Source organism: Lissotriton vulgaris, chromosome 5, assembly GCF_964263255.1.
Source record: "Lissotriton vulgaris chromosome 5, aLisVul1.2, whole genome shotgun sequence".
In the NCBI taxonomy this organism is placed as follows: Eukaryota; Metazoa; Chordata; class Amphibia; order Caudata; family Salamandridae; genus Lissotriton; species Lissotriton vulgaris.
Genome location: NC_141693.1, coordinates 1,603,449,952 through 1,603,467,051, shown reverse-complemented (window position 1 = coordinate 1,603,467,051; position 17,100 = coordinate 1,603,449,952).

Here is a 17,100-nt window from a genome sequence, read left to right as displayed (position 1 = left end):
GGCGGGTGAGGCAGGGGATCCGAGGACCTTTAAGTGCAATGGGCGTTGGGCGCTTGGATTTCGGAAAAGAGCCATGCTGAATTTATGTCAGCAGCCCATTTAAACTTCATACATTTTTCAGTCCCCATGCTGTTAATACACCTAAAAACGAATTAAATTTAAACAGGGAAAGCATCGTTGTCTCTTTTAAAACTTCATGGTTGTTTGTCACCCTTGCCCCCCCCCCCCACCCTTGTCCCCTATGTCCCCTCACTTCCAAAATCTGGGGCAGATAAATCTCCGCTTCCCCCACAGTTCCTACGCCCATGACCAGAACAGCTATGTCTTTATAGTTGTTGAAAAGTTCTTCCTGACGTCCGACCACCAGCTCACTGAGCCATCATTTCAGTCATCACAGTACTGTACATTGTTTTCTCTATACTTAGGCAACAATGTAATTGAATGCGTCACACATCGAAATTTAGAAACAAAGTATTATAACATTAACAAAAATAAACATTAAAACATAAAGCCTTATCAAGATGTATTGTGTGTCGATATGACATGCAGATGGGAAGTGTTGCTTCATGCGGTCGCGGCTGGCATAAATCGTGGGTGGAGGCGATGGGGGGGTCGATGTAATAATAAATAAAACAAGCATTGGAAATGCAATAGGTCTCGCATTATTAAAGTTTGAGCAGTTGGCATTTGAAAATGGCAATGTTGTTAGTGCTAGTTATGGGATTGCAATTATACTGAAATACAATCACATGTAATGCGTAGGTGTATTAAAAAGTTAAATGATAGATAATGGTGTTGAAGAAGTAGTTAATAAATATTGATGTATGTATTTTGCATCTTTTTTGAAAATCTTAGTTATGCAATGGGTATGTACGTAAAATATGTTTGTGACTTTAATTTAAAGTTAGCGAAAAAGAAAACACATTTTGCAAGTAAAAGATGTTTATTGATATTGAAAATGCAAACTTTGTTTAATGACAGTTGTAGGCAAGAGCACACATTACCAAATTTGACTCTATAGGAAATATTGCAAACTTTGAATAAGCATACAGTTGTAGGTAAATGGCCACATTACTAACACTGACCTTAAAGGAAATACAGGAAACTTTATTCATTTGTTTTTAAAACCAGCAATCGGTGCATAAACACGCACTTTGAACGTATAGTCCTTGCTTATGATGAGCAAGGCTGGCAGTAAAAGTGACTGCCAGCCTTGCTTCTCATAAGCATTGACTAAAGGTACAAAGTGCTTGTTTACGCACCGATGCAAATGAATAAAAGGCATTGTCATTTACAATGCCAATAGCTCAAACTTTAATAATGCAAGGCCTATTGCATTGCAGGATGAGGTGCACACCCAGGTTCAACTAACAACCATTGACAAAGCCAATGGTCCTGCCTTGTTGTAGGTATGATGTCACTTGTATATCTGGATGCAATGACAGAAACATCAAAATACAAGTCGGGCGGCACACAGTGCTAAACACAGATTTTTAGCTTAAGTGTTTTAAATGAAGCTCTTAATTACAGTGGCCACGCCCCTTTACGAGTCCCCTAGTTTTTTCATCCCACTTAAAGCCCTGACTATAGAGCTTAGAGCGCAGGGTGCATGCTTGGCTCCCTCCTGCTCCACTGCTCTTCCCGAGTGTAAGTGATGAGCGCTTTGTGCCGCGTGCACTACATACAGTGCTAGAGTACAGTAGCACAATGACACACACACAGGGCTGCAGCCCGAGGGATGAGGTGCACCCCCAGGTTCAACTAACAACCGTTGCCAAAGCCAATGGTCCTGCCTTGTTGTAGGTATGATGTCACTCGTATCTCTGGATGCAATGACAGAAAGATCAAAATACATGTCGGGCGGCACAGCGTGCTAAACACAGATTTGTAGCTTAAGTGTTTTAAATCACACCCTTAATTACAGTGGCCACGCCCCTCTACCAGCCCCCCCTAGTTTTTTCATCCCACTTAAAGCTCCACTGCTCTTCCCGAGTATAAGTGATGAGCGCTTTGTGCCGCGTGCACTACATACAGCGCTAGAGTACAGTAGCACAATGACACACACCCTGGCTTCAGCACGAGGGATGAGGTGCACCCCCAGGTTCAACTAACAACCATTGACAAAGCCAATGGTCCTGCCTTGTTGTAGGTATTATGTCACTTGTATCATATCTCTGGATGCAATGACAGAAACATCAAAATACAAGTCGGGGCGGCACTTGTGCTAAACACAGATTTGTAGCTTAAGTGTTTTAAATTACGCCCTTAACTACAGTGGCCACGCCCCTTTACGAGCCCCCCAGGTTTTTTCATCCCACTTAAAGCTCCACTGCTCTTCCCGAGTATAAGTGATGAGCGCTTTGTGCCGCGTGAACTACATACAGCGCTACAGTTCAGTAGCACAATGACACACACACAGGGCTGCAGCCCGCGGGTTGAGGTGCACCCCCAGGTTCAACCAACAACCATTGACAAAGCCAATGGTCCTGCCTTGTTGTAGGTATGATGTCACTCGTATCTCTGGATGCAATGACAGAAAAATCTAAATACAAGTCAGGCGGCACAGCGTGCTAAACACAGATTTGTAGCTTACGTGTTTTAAATTACGCCCTTAACTACAGTGGCCACGCCCCTTTACGAGCCCCCCAGGTTTTTTCATCCCACTTAAAGCTCCACTGCTCTTCCCGAGTATAAGTGATGAGCGCTTTGTGCCGCGTGAACTACATACAGCGCTACAGTTCAGTAGCACAATGACACACACACAGGGCTGCAGCCCGCGGGTTGAGGTGCACCCCCAGGTTCAACCAACAACCATTGACAAAGCCAATGGTCCTGCCTTGTTGTAGGTATGATGTCACTCGTATCTCTGGATGCAATGACAGAAAAATCTAAATACAAGTCAGGCGGCACAGCGTGCTAAACACAGATTTTTAGCTTATGTGTTTTAAATCACGCCCTTAATTACAGTGGCCACGCCCCTTTATGAGCCCCCCTAGGCTTTTTCATCCCACTTAAAGCTCCACTGCTCTTCCCAAGTATAAGTGATGAGCGCTTTGTGCCACGTGCACTACATACAGCGCTAGAGTACAGTAGCACAATGACACACACAGGGCTGCAGCCCGCAGGATGAGGTGCACCCCCCAAGTTCAACTAACAACCATTGACAAAGCCAATGGTCCTGCCTTGTTGTAGGCATGATGTCACTTGTATTGTATCTCTGGATGCAATGACAGAAAGATCAAAATACAAGTCGGGCGGCACAGCGTGCTAAACACAGATTTTTAGCTCATGTGTTTTAAATCACACCCTTAATTACAGTGGCCTCGCCCCTTTAAGAGACCCCATAGTTTTTATATCCCACTTAAAGCTCCACTGCTCCTCCCAAGTATAAGTGATGATTGCTTTGTGCCGCGTGCACTACATACAGTGCTACAGTTCAGTAGCACAATGACACATACCCAGGCTGCAGCCGAGGGATGAGGTGCACCCCCAGGTTCAACTAACAACCATTGACAAAGCCAATGGTCCTGCCTTGTTGTAGGTATGATGTCACTCGTATCTCTGGATGCAATGACAGAAACATCAAAATACAAGTCAGGCGGCACAGCGTGCTAAACACACATTTTTAGCTTATGTGTTTTAAATCATACCCTTAATTACAGTGGCCACGCCCTTTTACGAGCCCCCCTAGTTTGTTCATCCCACTTAAAGCTCCACTGCTCATCCCGAGTATAAGTGATGATCGCTTTGTGCCGCGTGCACCACATGCAGCGCTACAGTACAGTAGCACAATTACACACACACAGGGCTGCAGCCCACGGGATGAGGTGCACCCCCAGGTTCAACTAACAAACATTGGCAAAGCCAATGGTCCTGCCTTGTTGTAGGCATGATGTCACTTATATCGTATCTGGATGAAATGACAAAAAGATCAAAATACAAGTCGGGCGGCACAGCATGCTAAACACAGATTTGTAGCTTAAGTGTTTTAATTCACACCCTTAATTACAGTGGCCTCGCCCCTTTACGAGCCTCCCTAGTTTTTTCATCCCATTTAAAGCTGCACTGCTCTTCCAGAGTACAATTGATGAGCGCTTTACACTACATACAGCGCTACATTACAGTAGCACAATGACACACACACAGGGCTGCAGCCCGCGGGATGAGGTGCACAGTTGTGTGCCGTCCTCTCAGACCTAGATTCCATAAAAACCGCCCGGGATGGGGTGCACTTCACGCAGAGCCGGAGCATCCCCCGCGTCCTATTCCACAGACAGGCGGGGGAAGCAGCCGCTGCCCTGTAGAGAGGAGGCACCGCTTCCTACCCACGCTGCTTTCAAGGAAGGACTTCCTTGCACTTGAGATCATTAAGCGTGCCTTTACTTAGTTAGCGAAAGGAGGCGCCTATTTCCCAGGACAGATTAATGTTCGCCGAGAGAGGCTGAAGCGTGGAAGCACTTTCAGCTTCTTGCAGCATGGATGCCTCTACCCAAGCAGCCAGAGCACTAGGTTCATTGGGGAGGGTGCGTCGTCTGCAGCCCGTAAAAACACTCCTACCAGCACTCCCCTCTCTGCTCCGGTTAGCCCAGATGTACAGAGGAAGGTAGTGTCCCTATGTGCTTGTCGGCTGCCTGAGCCGCACTGAGGGAAATTGAAAGCAATTGTGAAAAAAAAAACAAAGCCAGGAGTGGTGCACGCGCTTTTCCTGACATATGCTTTGAATTATCACGAACGAGTCTGGCCCGATAATTGAAAGCAATATGTCAGGAAATGCGAGTAACAGACACCAATAGGCCAGGGGCGGAGTTATGCGTGCGCCTCTGACATATGGTATGCTCGCTTTAAAACAAAAACACACGTAAAGGCCAATAGCAGACTGGAAAGGAAACTAGCGTGTGGAATTTGTGAATTTACAGGTCCATTTTTAAAACGCCAGTAAAAGGGCTTTTCGCTTCGCGAGCCCTAAAAAGTACCTGTCCACCGGCCGGGTCCCACGTTTTCTCAGCTCCTGCTCCGGCTCTCTTGCCTCTGGCAGGAACAGGATGCAGGCAGCCTCCCTACCCTAAGCCAATCACAATGCTGCAATGGCAGCGCTGTGATTGGTGGTGATGCCGCCCAGCCAGGGGCTTATGGGGAGGCCATTTTCTCCATGCAGGCTGATTGTAGCCTGCATGGAGAAAGGGCAGAGTGCACATGACTGGTTTGGGTAGCCCCAGAGGGCCGACGAAACAGTCATTGTGCCCTCTGGAGTGGGCACACCTCTCCTCCCCTGCCTAGCCCTGCTCGCAGAGCAGCCCCTCCCCCAACTAAACCCTTCTTCTTTCTTGCAATAAAGCAGTGGGGTGACACTCCTCAGCCCTAGTGGAGAAGCGCCCCTGGCTTAGTGAGCGATCTTTCAGCTTCTCTTCTGCACCCTATGAAACGTTGACTTTGTAAATATTGAAATTCCTTGCATTCAATGAAAGTGTAAATACTAAGCACTGTAAAATCCACAGTAGGCTATGCAAATAATAATTTCTCCTCCTGCATTGAGAATAAGGGCCAGGCCTCACAACTTTATTGAACGTAAATTAGCACTAAACATGTGGTATTTCTCTCCAAGTAAGCTGGAATGGCTGTAAATTTAAAGACGCGTGTCCAGCCCTCATAAAATTGCATGCTCTGCACTAGAAATAAAAGATGAAACTATTTTTAATGTCAGCAGATTAGCACCTGTGGAGGACTGATCGCCACCTGAAAAGGATCAGAGAAGATCTTACCTTCAATTTAACAGAGTACTGCACTTCACAGCCGCAGCCAGCTGTGTAATAAAAACAGGGAGACTGGCTAGGTAAGTATATTCAATGATCTCATCCTTTGATCAGGGTAATGTCTCCAGGGATCCTAACCTTGTTCGTCTTAGGGTGACATCATCTTTTCTTCTGCTCATAAATCATAAACATTCACCAGTAGCAAATACAAAACTGAAGCAAAGAAAAATAGCAACCTCATGTGGTTAAGTTAACATGGCAGCACAAACTCACCAACAAGGAGTGCAATATTTAAAAGAAAGGTTTGTGTTCCTCACTTAGGCCCTGATTAAGAGTTTGGTGGTGACGGCCTGACTGACAGATTACAAGCAGGGTGCTGGGGCCTCCTGAAGACCGCTGCCACCACCGACATGTCTCAGGGTCAGAGGCGGCCCATAGAGGCTGTCTTGGCATTGTTTCTGCCTGGTTAATCGCCAACTACCTTTCTGCCAACTTTTTTATGGCGGGGACACCACTATGCGAGAGTGAGTGGAAAGGCAGTTAAATTTGGCAAATTCTGTCCTGAGGGTGGTTGTGTTCTTATGTCATGTCACTGGTGCACATAGAAAGTGCTCCAATACCTTCGGGTTGGGTTAGTACTATAACAAACTGCAAAAATATAAAAAACACAAACATACCCCCCTCTGGCTGAGATCACATTCTGGGTGTGTCCAACAGTCAGCAGTGTGGACAGCATAGGAATCTGGCTTGATTCTGCTGCCATGCAACTGCCAGCCCAGCTGGCAACTCCTAATACGACTGGCGAGGAGGCCGGCTGCTCAGCGAAGTGCTCGGTCCCGCCACCTTCACCAGTGTGTTTTGTCAGTGTGTCGCTTGAGCCGTCGATGGTGAAGTGGACGATACTGTAGTCCGTCAAGGTCAGCTCGATGTTGTGGGAGAACTTGGATCTACCGTTTGTGGAGAAGATGTGGTCCAGTGTGTGTCCCGCTCTTAACATGAGGAAGGTGACCAACTGAGATAGGCTGATCGTGCTCATGTTTTCCATTAGCGTGGTGGAGTAGGGGTCAGATGGGTCTTCTAGGTGGAAGTTCAGGTCCCCTAGGAAGATGTAGAGGTTGGAGTTGATTGCTAGGATCCCGGTTGAATTCCGGGATGGAGTTGCAGAAGTTGGGGCGAGGTCCTGGGGGTTCCTCTGATTTTTTTTTTTTTTTTGAAGACGTTTATTAATGTTCAAAGGTGCAGTACATATAGCAAAGCCTACAACCCTGCGGGCCGGCTGCAAATGAAAGGTGAATCGTGAGGTTGCAGGTCAGCATAAGAGGGCGTGTCATTGCGCCCCTTGTGTCCCCGGTACACTAGGACTTACATAATATAATCACATTACCTTGAATCAAGAAAAGAAAAGGTCCATAAATGACGTCTTATTTTTCATTTTTTCTAGAACTGAGCCATGAAATCGGCAAACTAAACAAAACAGTTCGTATCGGTATGTCCCAATGTTCCTATCGCGACTTCACCACTTGAAGTCCGTCCCACTTGCACGGTGTTAGTAGGAGCCACCTCTAATCGGTGTGGTAGTTGTCGATGTTGTTACAGTACAACAGGAGGTCAGAGGTGTGCATGCGCAAGTGTGCTCGGACTTAGAGTGGGACAGCTCCTTTGGGCCATGGTATTTCGCCGGTCGCCGGCCTTGTTAGTGGAGCATGTAGCAGTCAGGTGGAGTAGCCTCGCTGTCGATGTATCAAGCGGCGTCTACGCCTGCAGTCGCCGCCTGGAGCGCCACCGACGGCTTCTACCCACCGTAGCATGGGGGATTGGAGAGGCCACCGTCGGTGAGCAGGGGTCCGATACTACAAACATGTAAACATATATGTGAAAGTGGGTGGGGGGGGGTGGAGTGTGCTTGCGGGGGCGATGTCAGCAACTCTGTGCTTGGGGCGCACTGCTGGGCAATGGCTGCTGGTGGGCGCCCGCGTGGGCGTCTGGTCGTGTCTGAGGTCTACGCGCTGGTTGATTCTTGTCTGTGTCGGGGGGGGGGTGGGGGGGGGCGCCGCATGCGGTGGTTCCTGCGATAGAGCATTAGCCTCTGTGGCCCACCTCCGGTGTCGCTTATTCTACGTGAGCCCTCTGACAGTGCCCTCCCCCTGCAGGGACCCCAGGATGCCATCCCAGAGCTGTGCTATCGGGAACTGCCTCAGGCCCGCTATTTCTTCCCGGTGGAGCGCCGTGCCTTCCGCCCTGGCCCAGTTAGTAAAGGATGTGAACCAGTGTTTCGGGGTGGGCGGTTCCCGCCGTTTCCAGTGTCGTGTGAGCAGCCGTTTGGCCGTGATGAGGCCCAGATCCCAGAATCGTGCCTGTGTTTTGTTCAGCTTGGTTCTTTTATAGAGTCCGAGAATGCACGTCTCCCACGTGTCCGGCAGACCCGGGCCCGTGCTGTGATTCAGGAGTGAGATCACCTCCCCCCAGTACGCGGTCAGGGTTGGGCAGTGCCAAAGCATGTGCAGGATATCTGCGCCCAGCAGGTCACATCTGGGACAAACGGCAGTGTCGATCGCGAAGTATCTGTTTATTCTATCTGGCGTTAGGTATGCCTGGTGCAGTATGTACAGTTGAATGATACGGAAGCGGGAATTGCGGGGGACGTTCACGGGGCTAGCTAGTACTAGGTTCCACTCCTTATCCGTCCAATCCCTCCCTCGGTGCGCCGCCCATTTAGCCCTAATCTGCTGTGTGGGTTTTTGCGTGTGGATGAGAAGCGCCTGTGCTAACCAATGCGTGATGTGCGAGCCTCTGCCCATTACATGTAGATATTGGATCAGGTGGTGCATCGGCGGCTCATCCTGGATGTCACCCCAGGAGTCTGTGTATGCCCGCAGTACCGACGCATGGAATAGGAATTGCCCGGCCGGGAGTCCCGTGGTTTCCGATAGTTCCGCAAACGGGAGCAGGGCCCCGTCAACATACAGGTCACCCATGGTCTCTACTCCAGCTGTGATCCAGTGGTCCAGATTGCGCGGCGTAACCATCCCGCTCCTCCTGGGGGTGCCCAGCAGGGGGAGGGCAGGAGCATATGGTCTGGTATTTTGTGTCAGCTTCAGGCTGCGGAGAAAACATTTGCGGGCCACGGCCATATGCAAGGGCAGAGGACGGGGTCCCTTGGTCAATGGGTGAAACAGGGCGCAGACCTGGGGGTGAGTCCATTGGTAGTCAGCAGTGGCCGTATCGTCTAGATGTGTATCGCTGAGCCAGTACGTCACCCATTGGAGCTGTGCAGCTAGGTAATACAGCTCCATGTTGGGGACAGCCAATCCTCCCTCCGCGGTCGGGGAGTACAGTTTAGCCAGCGCCACTCGAGGTCGTCCCGCGCTCCAGATCAAGCCGCGAAGCATTAATTCCAGGTCGCGGAATATCCGCGTGGGGACATATGTGGGGATATTCGCGAAGTGATAGAGTAGCCTAGGGAGCGCTATCATTTTAGAAAGAGCTATTCGGCTGGGCACGTTCAGCGGCAGAGTTTTCCAGAAGGACATCTGGGCTCGCAGGGAGGAAATGGCGCGCACCAGGTTGCCCTCTAGTAAGTCCTGTGGGTCTCTATAGATGTGTAGTCCTAGGTATTTAAACGTGGTCGGGTACCAAGCGAGCCGGGCTCCTCCAAGATGCACATCGCATTCCTCCTGATCGCGGCTGAACGAGTATACCCCGGACTTGGCCCAGTTGACCCTGAGGCCCGAGACCTCCGCGAAGGTCTGGAAGATGTCCGATAGCTCGGCTGGCACCGCGGTGAGGTCCCGCACATAAAGCAGCAGGTCGTCTGCATAGAGTGAGACTGTGTGCGTTCCGTCAGCCAATGGGATCCCCCATTCCGCTCCTCTGTCCCGTAGCAGAGCCGCCAGTGGTTCAACGGCTAAAGAGAAGAGGAGGGGCGACAGGGGGCAGCCTTGCCTGGTGCCTCTACGCACCCCGATCTTCTCCGACAGCAGCCCACCCGTCCTCACTCGGACACTGGGTCTCTGGTAGAGCAGTCCGACCATGTCAGCAAATGCATCTCCCACCTCGAATCTGTCCAGCACTGCTCCCAGGTATGGCCATTCTACTGAATCGAAGGCCTTCTCCAGGTCCAAGACCAGACACCCCGATCTAGGCCAATGCGTCAGAGCCGCTTCCTGAATCCGGAAGAGGCGGCGTAGGTTACGAGACGTGCTCCGCGCCGGCATGAAGCCGTTTTGATCCGCATGCACCAGAGTTGGTACCTCCAGGGCCAGGCGGCGGGCCAGGAGGGAGGTGAAGATTTTATAATCAGTATTCAGCATGGCCAACGGCCTATAGGACCCCATGAGTGCGCCATCTCTGCCCGGTTTCAGCAGCGAGACCAGGTTTGCCTCGTTAAGCGAGTCTGGGAGTGCTGATTCCTCCATCGCAGTATTGTACAATTTGAGCAGCTCCGGAACCAGCGTGTCCGAACACGCCTTAAAGAATTCGGCGGGTAGTCCATCTGGGCCAGGTGATTTGCCGTTGGACAGTGCGAAAATGGCCTCGCGTATTTCTTCCGAGGAGAATGGCGCCCCCAGGGCGTCTTGCTGCGAGCCTATAAGGAAGGGCAGCGGGATGTCCGCCAGGTATTCTGCTATGTAGGCCGCGGAGACTCTCAGTTGCGATTTGTATAGGGCCTGATAGTGCCCCACAAACGCTTGATGTATCCTGATTTGGGTGTACACTAGCTCTCCCTCAGCCGTGCGGATGACGGATACTGGCTCCGTGCGTTCCTCCTGCCTGACTAACCAGGCCAATAGCCTACCGGGCTTGTCACTGTGTTGGTGCACTCGCGCCGAATTGGCCGCAAAGTTGACGTGTCGCAGCCGTTCCAGTAGTGTTTTGTGCTCCGCCCGGCCGCCTGCAGCCGGTCTCCTGCACCTCCCACCGCCTCCTGTTCCCTGCCGAGTAGGTCCGCTTCCACCCTGCGCAAGTCCTCCTCCAGCTTCCACCGTATGCTCCCCCGAGTGCTCAAGCAATGTCCCCGTACCACCACCTTGAATGCGTCCCACTCTACTCTCGGGGAGGATGCTGTATCTGAATTGTCATTGAAGTATTGCGCTACGCAGGCCTGCAGGGAGTCTCTGAAGGGGCCATCTAGCAGTAATGCAGGTTGCAGTCGCCATGTGGGGATTGGTGGGCGCGGGCGTTCCCAAGCCATGTGTAGTGTGTGGGGGTTGTGGTCCGAATGTGTCCTACCCAGGTATTGAGAGTCAGTGATATGCGGCAACATTTCCGTTGATACCATGTATCTGTTGAGGCGAACGTGTAACGCATGTGCTCCCGAGAAATAAGAGTACACCCTAGTGTCCGGGTTGTGCGCACGCCATGCATCTTCCAGGTCCCACTGTGTCGCCCACTGTGTGAGTGCCCTCGTGGCCCCCTGGGATGTTGCCTCTGGCCTTGGCGGGACCGAGCGGTCCAGCACTGGGTCTAGTACCGTGTTATAGTCGCCTCCCAGTATCCATGGGACGCCGTGCCAGGGCGCCAATTTCTCTGAGATGCGCGCCAGGAAGGTGCCCTGATCCATGTTTGGAGCGTAAATGGACGCCAGGACCACTGGTTGCCCGTCTATGCGACCCTTCACCAGGACATACCTCCCCTCCGCATCTATGTGAACTTCTGACATCACGAAGGGGGTTCCCGGCTTTACCCACAGCAGCGCTCCGCGGGCGTATGAGGAGTATTCAGTGGCATACAATTGTCCCCTCCATCTCCGCCTCAGCGCTGTCACCTCCGCCCCACTCAGGTGTGTTTCCTGCAATAGCGCGACCTGCACGTTCTGCCTCTTCAAGTAGGAGTAGATTTGATACCTGCGCGCGGGTGTGTGCATACCTCTAATGTTCCATGTGCATATTTTTATGGCAGACATTTTGGCAATACACAGTCCTCCCTGACATTCCCAATAGTAGCGGCTCCACCAAAGGCCCCAGCAGTGGCTCTCCCAGCTCTTCCGTTCCCACCCCCCACAGTACACTCAGCAAAGTTCGGGAAAACATTAGGACAGGGAAAAAAAACAATGTATAACAACAACCAACAGCGGGCTATCCCCACTAAAATACCAAAAGGGCAGTGGCGGAACGGGCCACCGTCCATGCTCTCAAGGGAGAGGAACATTCTTACTTGTCTAAGGGGCAGTGGGTGCTAAGCACAAGTTCGGCAAGACGGATATATAGTCAGTTAGGGGAAGCAAGTCGCTTCCCTGAGCCATTCAATACAGGACGTTAGTGGCCACCCACTACGGTCCAATGCTCCAAGTAACCCATCCTGTGTGTGGCCAGGTGCGGATGCGTGCTAAAAGACCACCCCTTCAGTGCCCTCCCTGCTTACCACTAGTGCCATAAGGGCATTACTCACTGTTCCAGGTGTCCACAGTTCGGTCAGCTGGCAGGGGGGGAGGGGGGAGGGGGGGTGGGAGGTGGCCCCAACAGTGGCGGGCGCCAATTGCGCATCATCGTCCAGTCGACCACTGCCAGCCCTCCCTCGCTGCGGCAAGGCCAATGCAGACATCACCTGTAGGATCAGTGGATCAGGTCAGAGGTTTGCGGCGTGACGATGGGCAGTTCCACCGAGATCTGTGAGTTCGGGATCCCGTATATGGCCTCGTCGTCGTCGCTAGGTACCGGCTGTTGGCCGTCCTCCTGGGCTGTCTCTTGGGAGGGTGAGTTGCTCATTTGGGAAACCTTCTGTAATGCATCGCGTTGTTCTTGGAGCATCTGGTCCAGTGTGGGGGAGTGTCCCGCCCCCTCCTCCGCGTGTTGGGACTGTTGGGTCCTGTGTCTGCGGCGTCGTCGCGGTCCTCGTGGCCTGGCCCTCGCCTCGCCTCCGCGAGAGTGTTTCGGTGCCGTGTCCGTGCCCCCGTCCAGCCACTCGCTGGCCTCCACGGGTGTGTTAAAGAAGTAAGTGTTGTCTCCCGCCACCACTCTCAGCTTGGCAGGGAATAGTAGGGAGTACTTGAGGCCCGCAGTGCGTAGCCTCCTCTTCACTTCCATGAAGTCGTGCCTCTGGCGCTGTACCTGGATGGTGTAATCGGGGAAGAACATGATCGACGCGCTGTCTATGCGTACCTCGCCCAATCGCCGTGCCTCTCGCAGCACCGTGTCTCTGTCCCTATAGTTCAGTATCCTGAAGAGCAACGGCCTCGGGTTGGCGCCGGTGGTATAGGGCCTCGTTGGCACCCGATGTGCGCGCTCCACGATGAAGTGCGGTGACAGCGAGCCTTCGGGCAAAAGTGTCCGCAGCCAGTCTTCCACATGTTCGGCCGGGCGGGCCCCCTCCCATTTTTCAGGAACCCCCACAAGTCTAATGTTGTTGCGCCTCACCCTCCCTTCCGCGTCCTCGGCCCTGTCCTCCAGGAACTCCACTCTGTTCAGGAGGTCCTGCACTTGCCTGTCTGTCTGAATGACCTTGGGCTCGATCTCCTTCACTGCGCCTTCCAGGGTCTTGGTTCGGTCGGACAGTTTCCTGTGGTCATCACGCAGGAGGGTCAGGTCCACTGCGACCCCATCAATTTTGGACTCCAGGGAGGTTCTAGTTTGCTGGAGGGACTGCTCCATCCGTTCCATCGCTGCCAGCACGCTGTCGAGCCTCGCAGCCAGTTGCTCGGCGGCCATTTTGTGTATCGGTCTGCCCGTCTTCCCCTTCGGCGGGGCCCCACCAGTCCCAGTGCGGGTCCGCACTCCCCCGGACATGTGCGGGTGGCGCCTGTCCTGCAGGGTCGTCCCCCGGTGCTACTCCAGCGATGGTGTCCCCTGAAGTACTGCGCTCCTGAGTTGGGGCTCCGCGGGTGCCAGCTGGTCCCTCAGGTTAGGCCGTCGTTGTTGCCCCCGAGGGAGGGGGGGAGGGGGTCCTCCAGGGGGTGTTTCGCCCTACCGTCCCACGGCTGCGCCTCACCGGCTCGAATGTTGCTTTGGCCGAGGGGGCGTGCACGACACGTGTGCCCGTGTGGTCTGGGCAGGTCGGTCAGGGCCTGGTCCTCTCTTCACTCATGCCCCATTTTCTCTCCGGCCGCCTTCACCTCCATGTGGGGGGGGGGGGGTCTGCAGGAGCACCCCTCCGTGCGTCTACAATGCGGGGGGGGGGGATGGCTGTTCTATCCCCGGTGGTGCGCTGCCCCCGGTCAGAGTTCCAGGCCCTCAGCGCCTGGCTCGGGGGCCGCTGCCTCCTGCAGGCCCCTCGGTGTCCGCTTCAGCGTGGTGGGCGCCCCGGGTGGCGCCGGCTGCTGTGTGATCCCTCCGGGGGGGCAGTCCGCCGTTGGGGCAACCGCCGTCGCCTGCGTCCTTCTCGGGTCGACCTCCACCCCGCCGTGCCTCTCCTTGGTCTGGGCAGGTCGTGTGTGGGGGCCACGGCGCGAACGGGGGGGTCCTGCTCTCCCCGTCGCCCGGGCTCGTCCCTGGCGGTCTGTAGCTGTTCAGGGTGTCCTCCGGACCACTGGCGGGTCCACCCGGCAAGGCAGTGTGCAGCCCGTGAGGCCCGGGCAGCTCGGTGAGGGCGGGCCGTCGGGCCTGTCTTCTGGGCCCAAGCCCCGGTCTGTCTTGGATGCGCCGCCGGCCCGGGAGCGCCCTGTCCCGCAAGGGGGCTGTGGGAGAGGTCGGGGTCGGCCCCGTCGGAGCTCGGGATCAAAAAATTCGCCAGATGTGCCGTGGCGGGTTCCGGGGGGGTCCGCTCGAGGTTTCGGGCGGCCACGTCCAAAATTGCCGGATAATTGGCTCAGGGAAGGGGAGCCGGTAGCGGAGCTCTACCCAAGAGCGTCCGTCGCCATTGCGTGCTTACCTGGGGGTTCCTCTGATGGTGGTTTTGGCGTCCTGGATGATGGTGATGCCTCCGCTTGGTCTGCTGGGGCGGTCACAGTAGATCATCATGTACTCGGGGTGTTGTGGCAGGTGCTGATGAGGGCGTGAGCCAGGTTTCGTGATGAACGATGGGCATGGGTGGTTATGGTGTCCCAGATTTCCGGGGCGTACTTGCAGAGGGATCTGACGTTGAGTAAGGCGCAGTAGAGCTGTGGTCTCTGAAGGAGTGCCTGCTGCTGGTAGGTGGTCATGGTGGCTCTTGTGTCACATGAGAAGTGGCAGTGGTTGCAGGTAAAAATGTCCTTTGGGGGAGCGTGGAGAGGCATTGCAGCAGTTGATGTTTTGTAGCCTGAGTTTGAGATGTCTGAATTCTTTGGTGGAGTAAAGGCATCGGGTTGTAGGGTCCTGGCACTGAGCGCGGACGGGCACAGATGGGCTTGTCTTTGGGCGTGGGCGTGCAGCGACTTCCATTAAGTAGCTCTGGGATGAGGGAGGTGCAGACCTGTTGGGTCAGGGCTACTCACTGGAGTCATGCAGCAGCCTCCATTAAGTAGCCCTGGGATTCGGGAAGGGCAGTCTGGGAAGTGGGAGGGCAGTGTGCTCGGCATGGATGAGAACCGTCAAGAACCGGTCCGAAAGTGGTACGGCCCACAGGGACGCGTACACAGGGCACAAAAGGGGAAGAACAATACTGAGCAGGAATTAGAAGCCAAACAAAAGAAATGCTAAGAGGGAAAATAAATAAAAAACACTCCAAAGAAGAGCAAGTAGAAATAAAAACCAGGTGAAGATGCAGGGGACAAGGCTGGGCTAGAACCAGTGGCGAACCGCTCTGAGCAGGACTGGTCAGTGCCTCTCTGCTGCAAGGCTGGGTGGGGGAAGTGGCGACTAGTCTGTTTTCAGGATAAGAGAAGCATCAGGATTGGATGGGGTGGGGTAACACAGCACTCCTTTTACGTCTGGGGATCTGTGTCTGCAATCCCACGCTGTTACAAAGCTACTGGATTGGTGTGGAAGTAGTGCGCATTACGGGTTGGCTGTCGCAAGACAGACTGCCAATCTGACATTCGCACTCCGCACTTGTTGTGTCATCCCTGCTGCTGTCAATCAGCAGTGATCACACCCATGGGCATCCGCAGAATTGTTTCCAGGGGGGGCAACATTTTAACTTCATCACCATCCTCCGACATGATTGAGCACAAGTATTAAATCCATTAAAAAAAATCTAATAAGACAAAGAGCTTAAATAAACCAAAAAAACATAGGGGGAAGGGAAAAATATTGTGAGGCGCCACAGCAGACGACCTGGCAACTACAATAAAACAGGGAAAAACTAAAAATGACCGGAAAAAAACAAAAACATTCTAAATCAGGTAGATGCGGTTCTAGAGCATGGGTACTCACAAACTTTCTCTCAGGGGCCAAATTTAAAGTGTAGTTTGTGGCCGAGGGCCGCACCGGTGGGGGCGGGGTCAGTGGGGGAGGGGGAGAGGCTAGAGCAACAAAAGAACTATGACCATGAGGTTGAACACAGGTCCCTGCAGCGGACGTCTTCGTCCACTTAGCCACCAGACCCGGCATACACACATCTTTCTTTCTCTCTCTCTCTCTCTCTCTCTCTCTCTCTCTCTCTCTCTCTCTCTCTCTCTCTCTCTCAGTCTATCTGTCTCCCTCCCTCTCTTTCTGTCCCCCTCCCTCTCTCTATCTCTCTGTCTCCCTCCCTCTCCCTCTCCCTGTCTCCCTCTGTCTCACTCACTCTGTCTGTCTATCTCTCTCTCCCTCGCTCTCTCTCTGTCTCTCTCTCTCCCTGTCTCCCTCCCTCTCTCCCCCTCTGTCTCCCTCCCTCCCTCTGTCTGTCTCTCTTCCTCTTTCTGTCTACCTCCCTCTGTCGCCCGCCTCCCTCTGTCTGTTGCCCTTTGTCTGTCGCCCTCTGTCTGTGTCTCCCCACTGTCTCCCTCCCTCTCTCTCTCCCTCTCTCTCTCTCTGTCTCCCTCTCTGTCTCCCTCTCTGTCTCCCTCTCTGTCTCCCTCTCTGTCTCCCTCTCTGTCTCCCTCTCTGTCTCCCTCCCTTTGTCTCTCTCCCTTTGTCTCCCTCCCTCTGATTGTCTCCCTCTGATTGTCGCCCTCTGTCTGTCTCCCTCTGTCTCCCTCCCTTTGTCACCCGTTGTCTATCGCCCTTTGTCACCCTCTGTCTGTCTCCCTCCCTCTCCCTCCCTCTATCTCCCTCTCTCTGTCTCCCTCTCCCTCTGTCACCCTCTGTCTCCCTCTCTCTCTCCCACTGTCTCCCTCTATGTCTCTCTGTCTGTCTTAGTCTCTGCCTCTATCTGCCTATCCCTGTCTCTGCCTCTATCTGTCTGTCTCTATCTGTCCCTGTTTCCCTCCATCTGTCTCCCTCTCCGTCTCTCTGTCTGTCTCTGCGTCCATTTGTCTCTGTCTGTCTCTATCTTTCTCTGTCTCCCTCCCTCTATCCCTCTGTCTCCAGCCCTATCTGTCTACCTCTCTCTCTGTCTCCCTCTGCTTGTCTTTGTC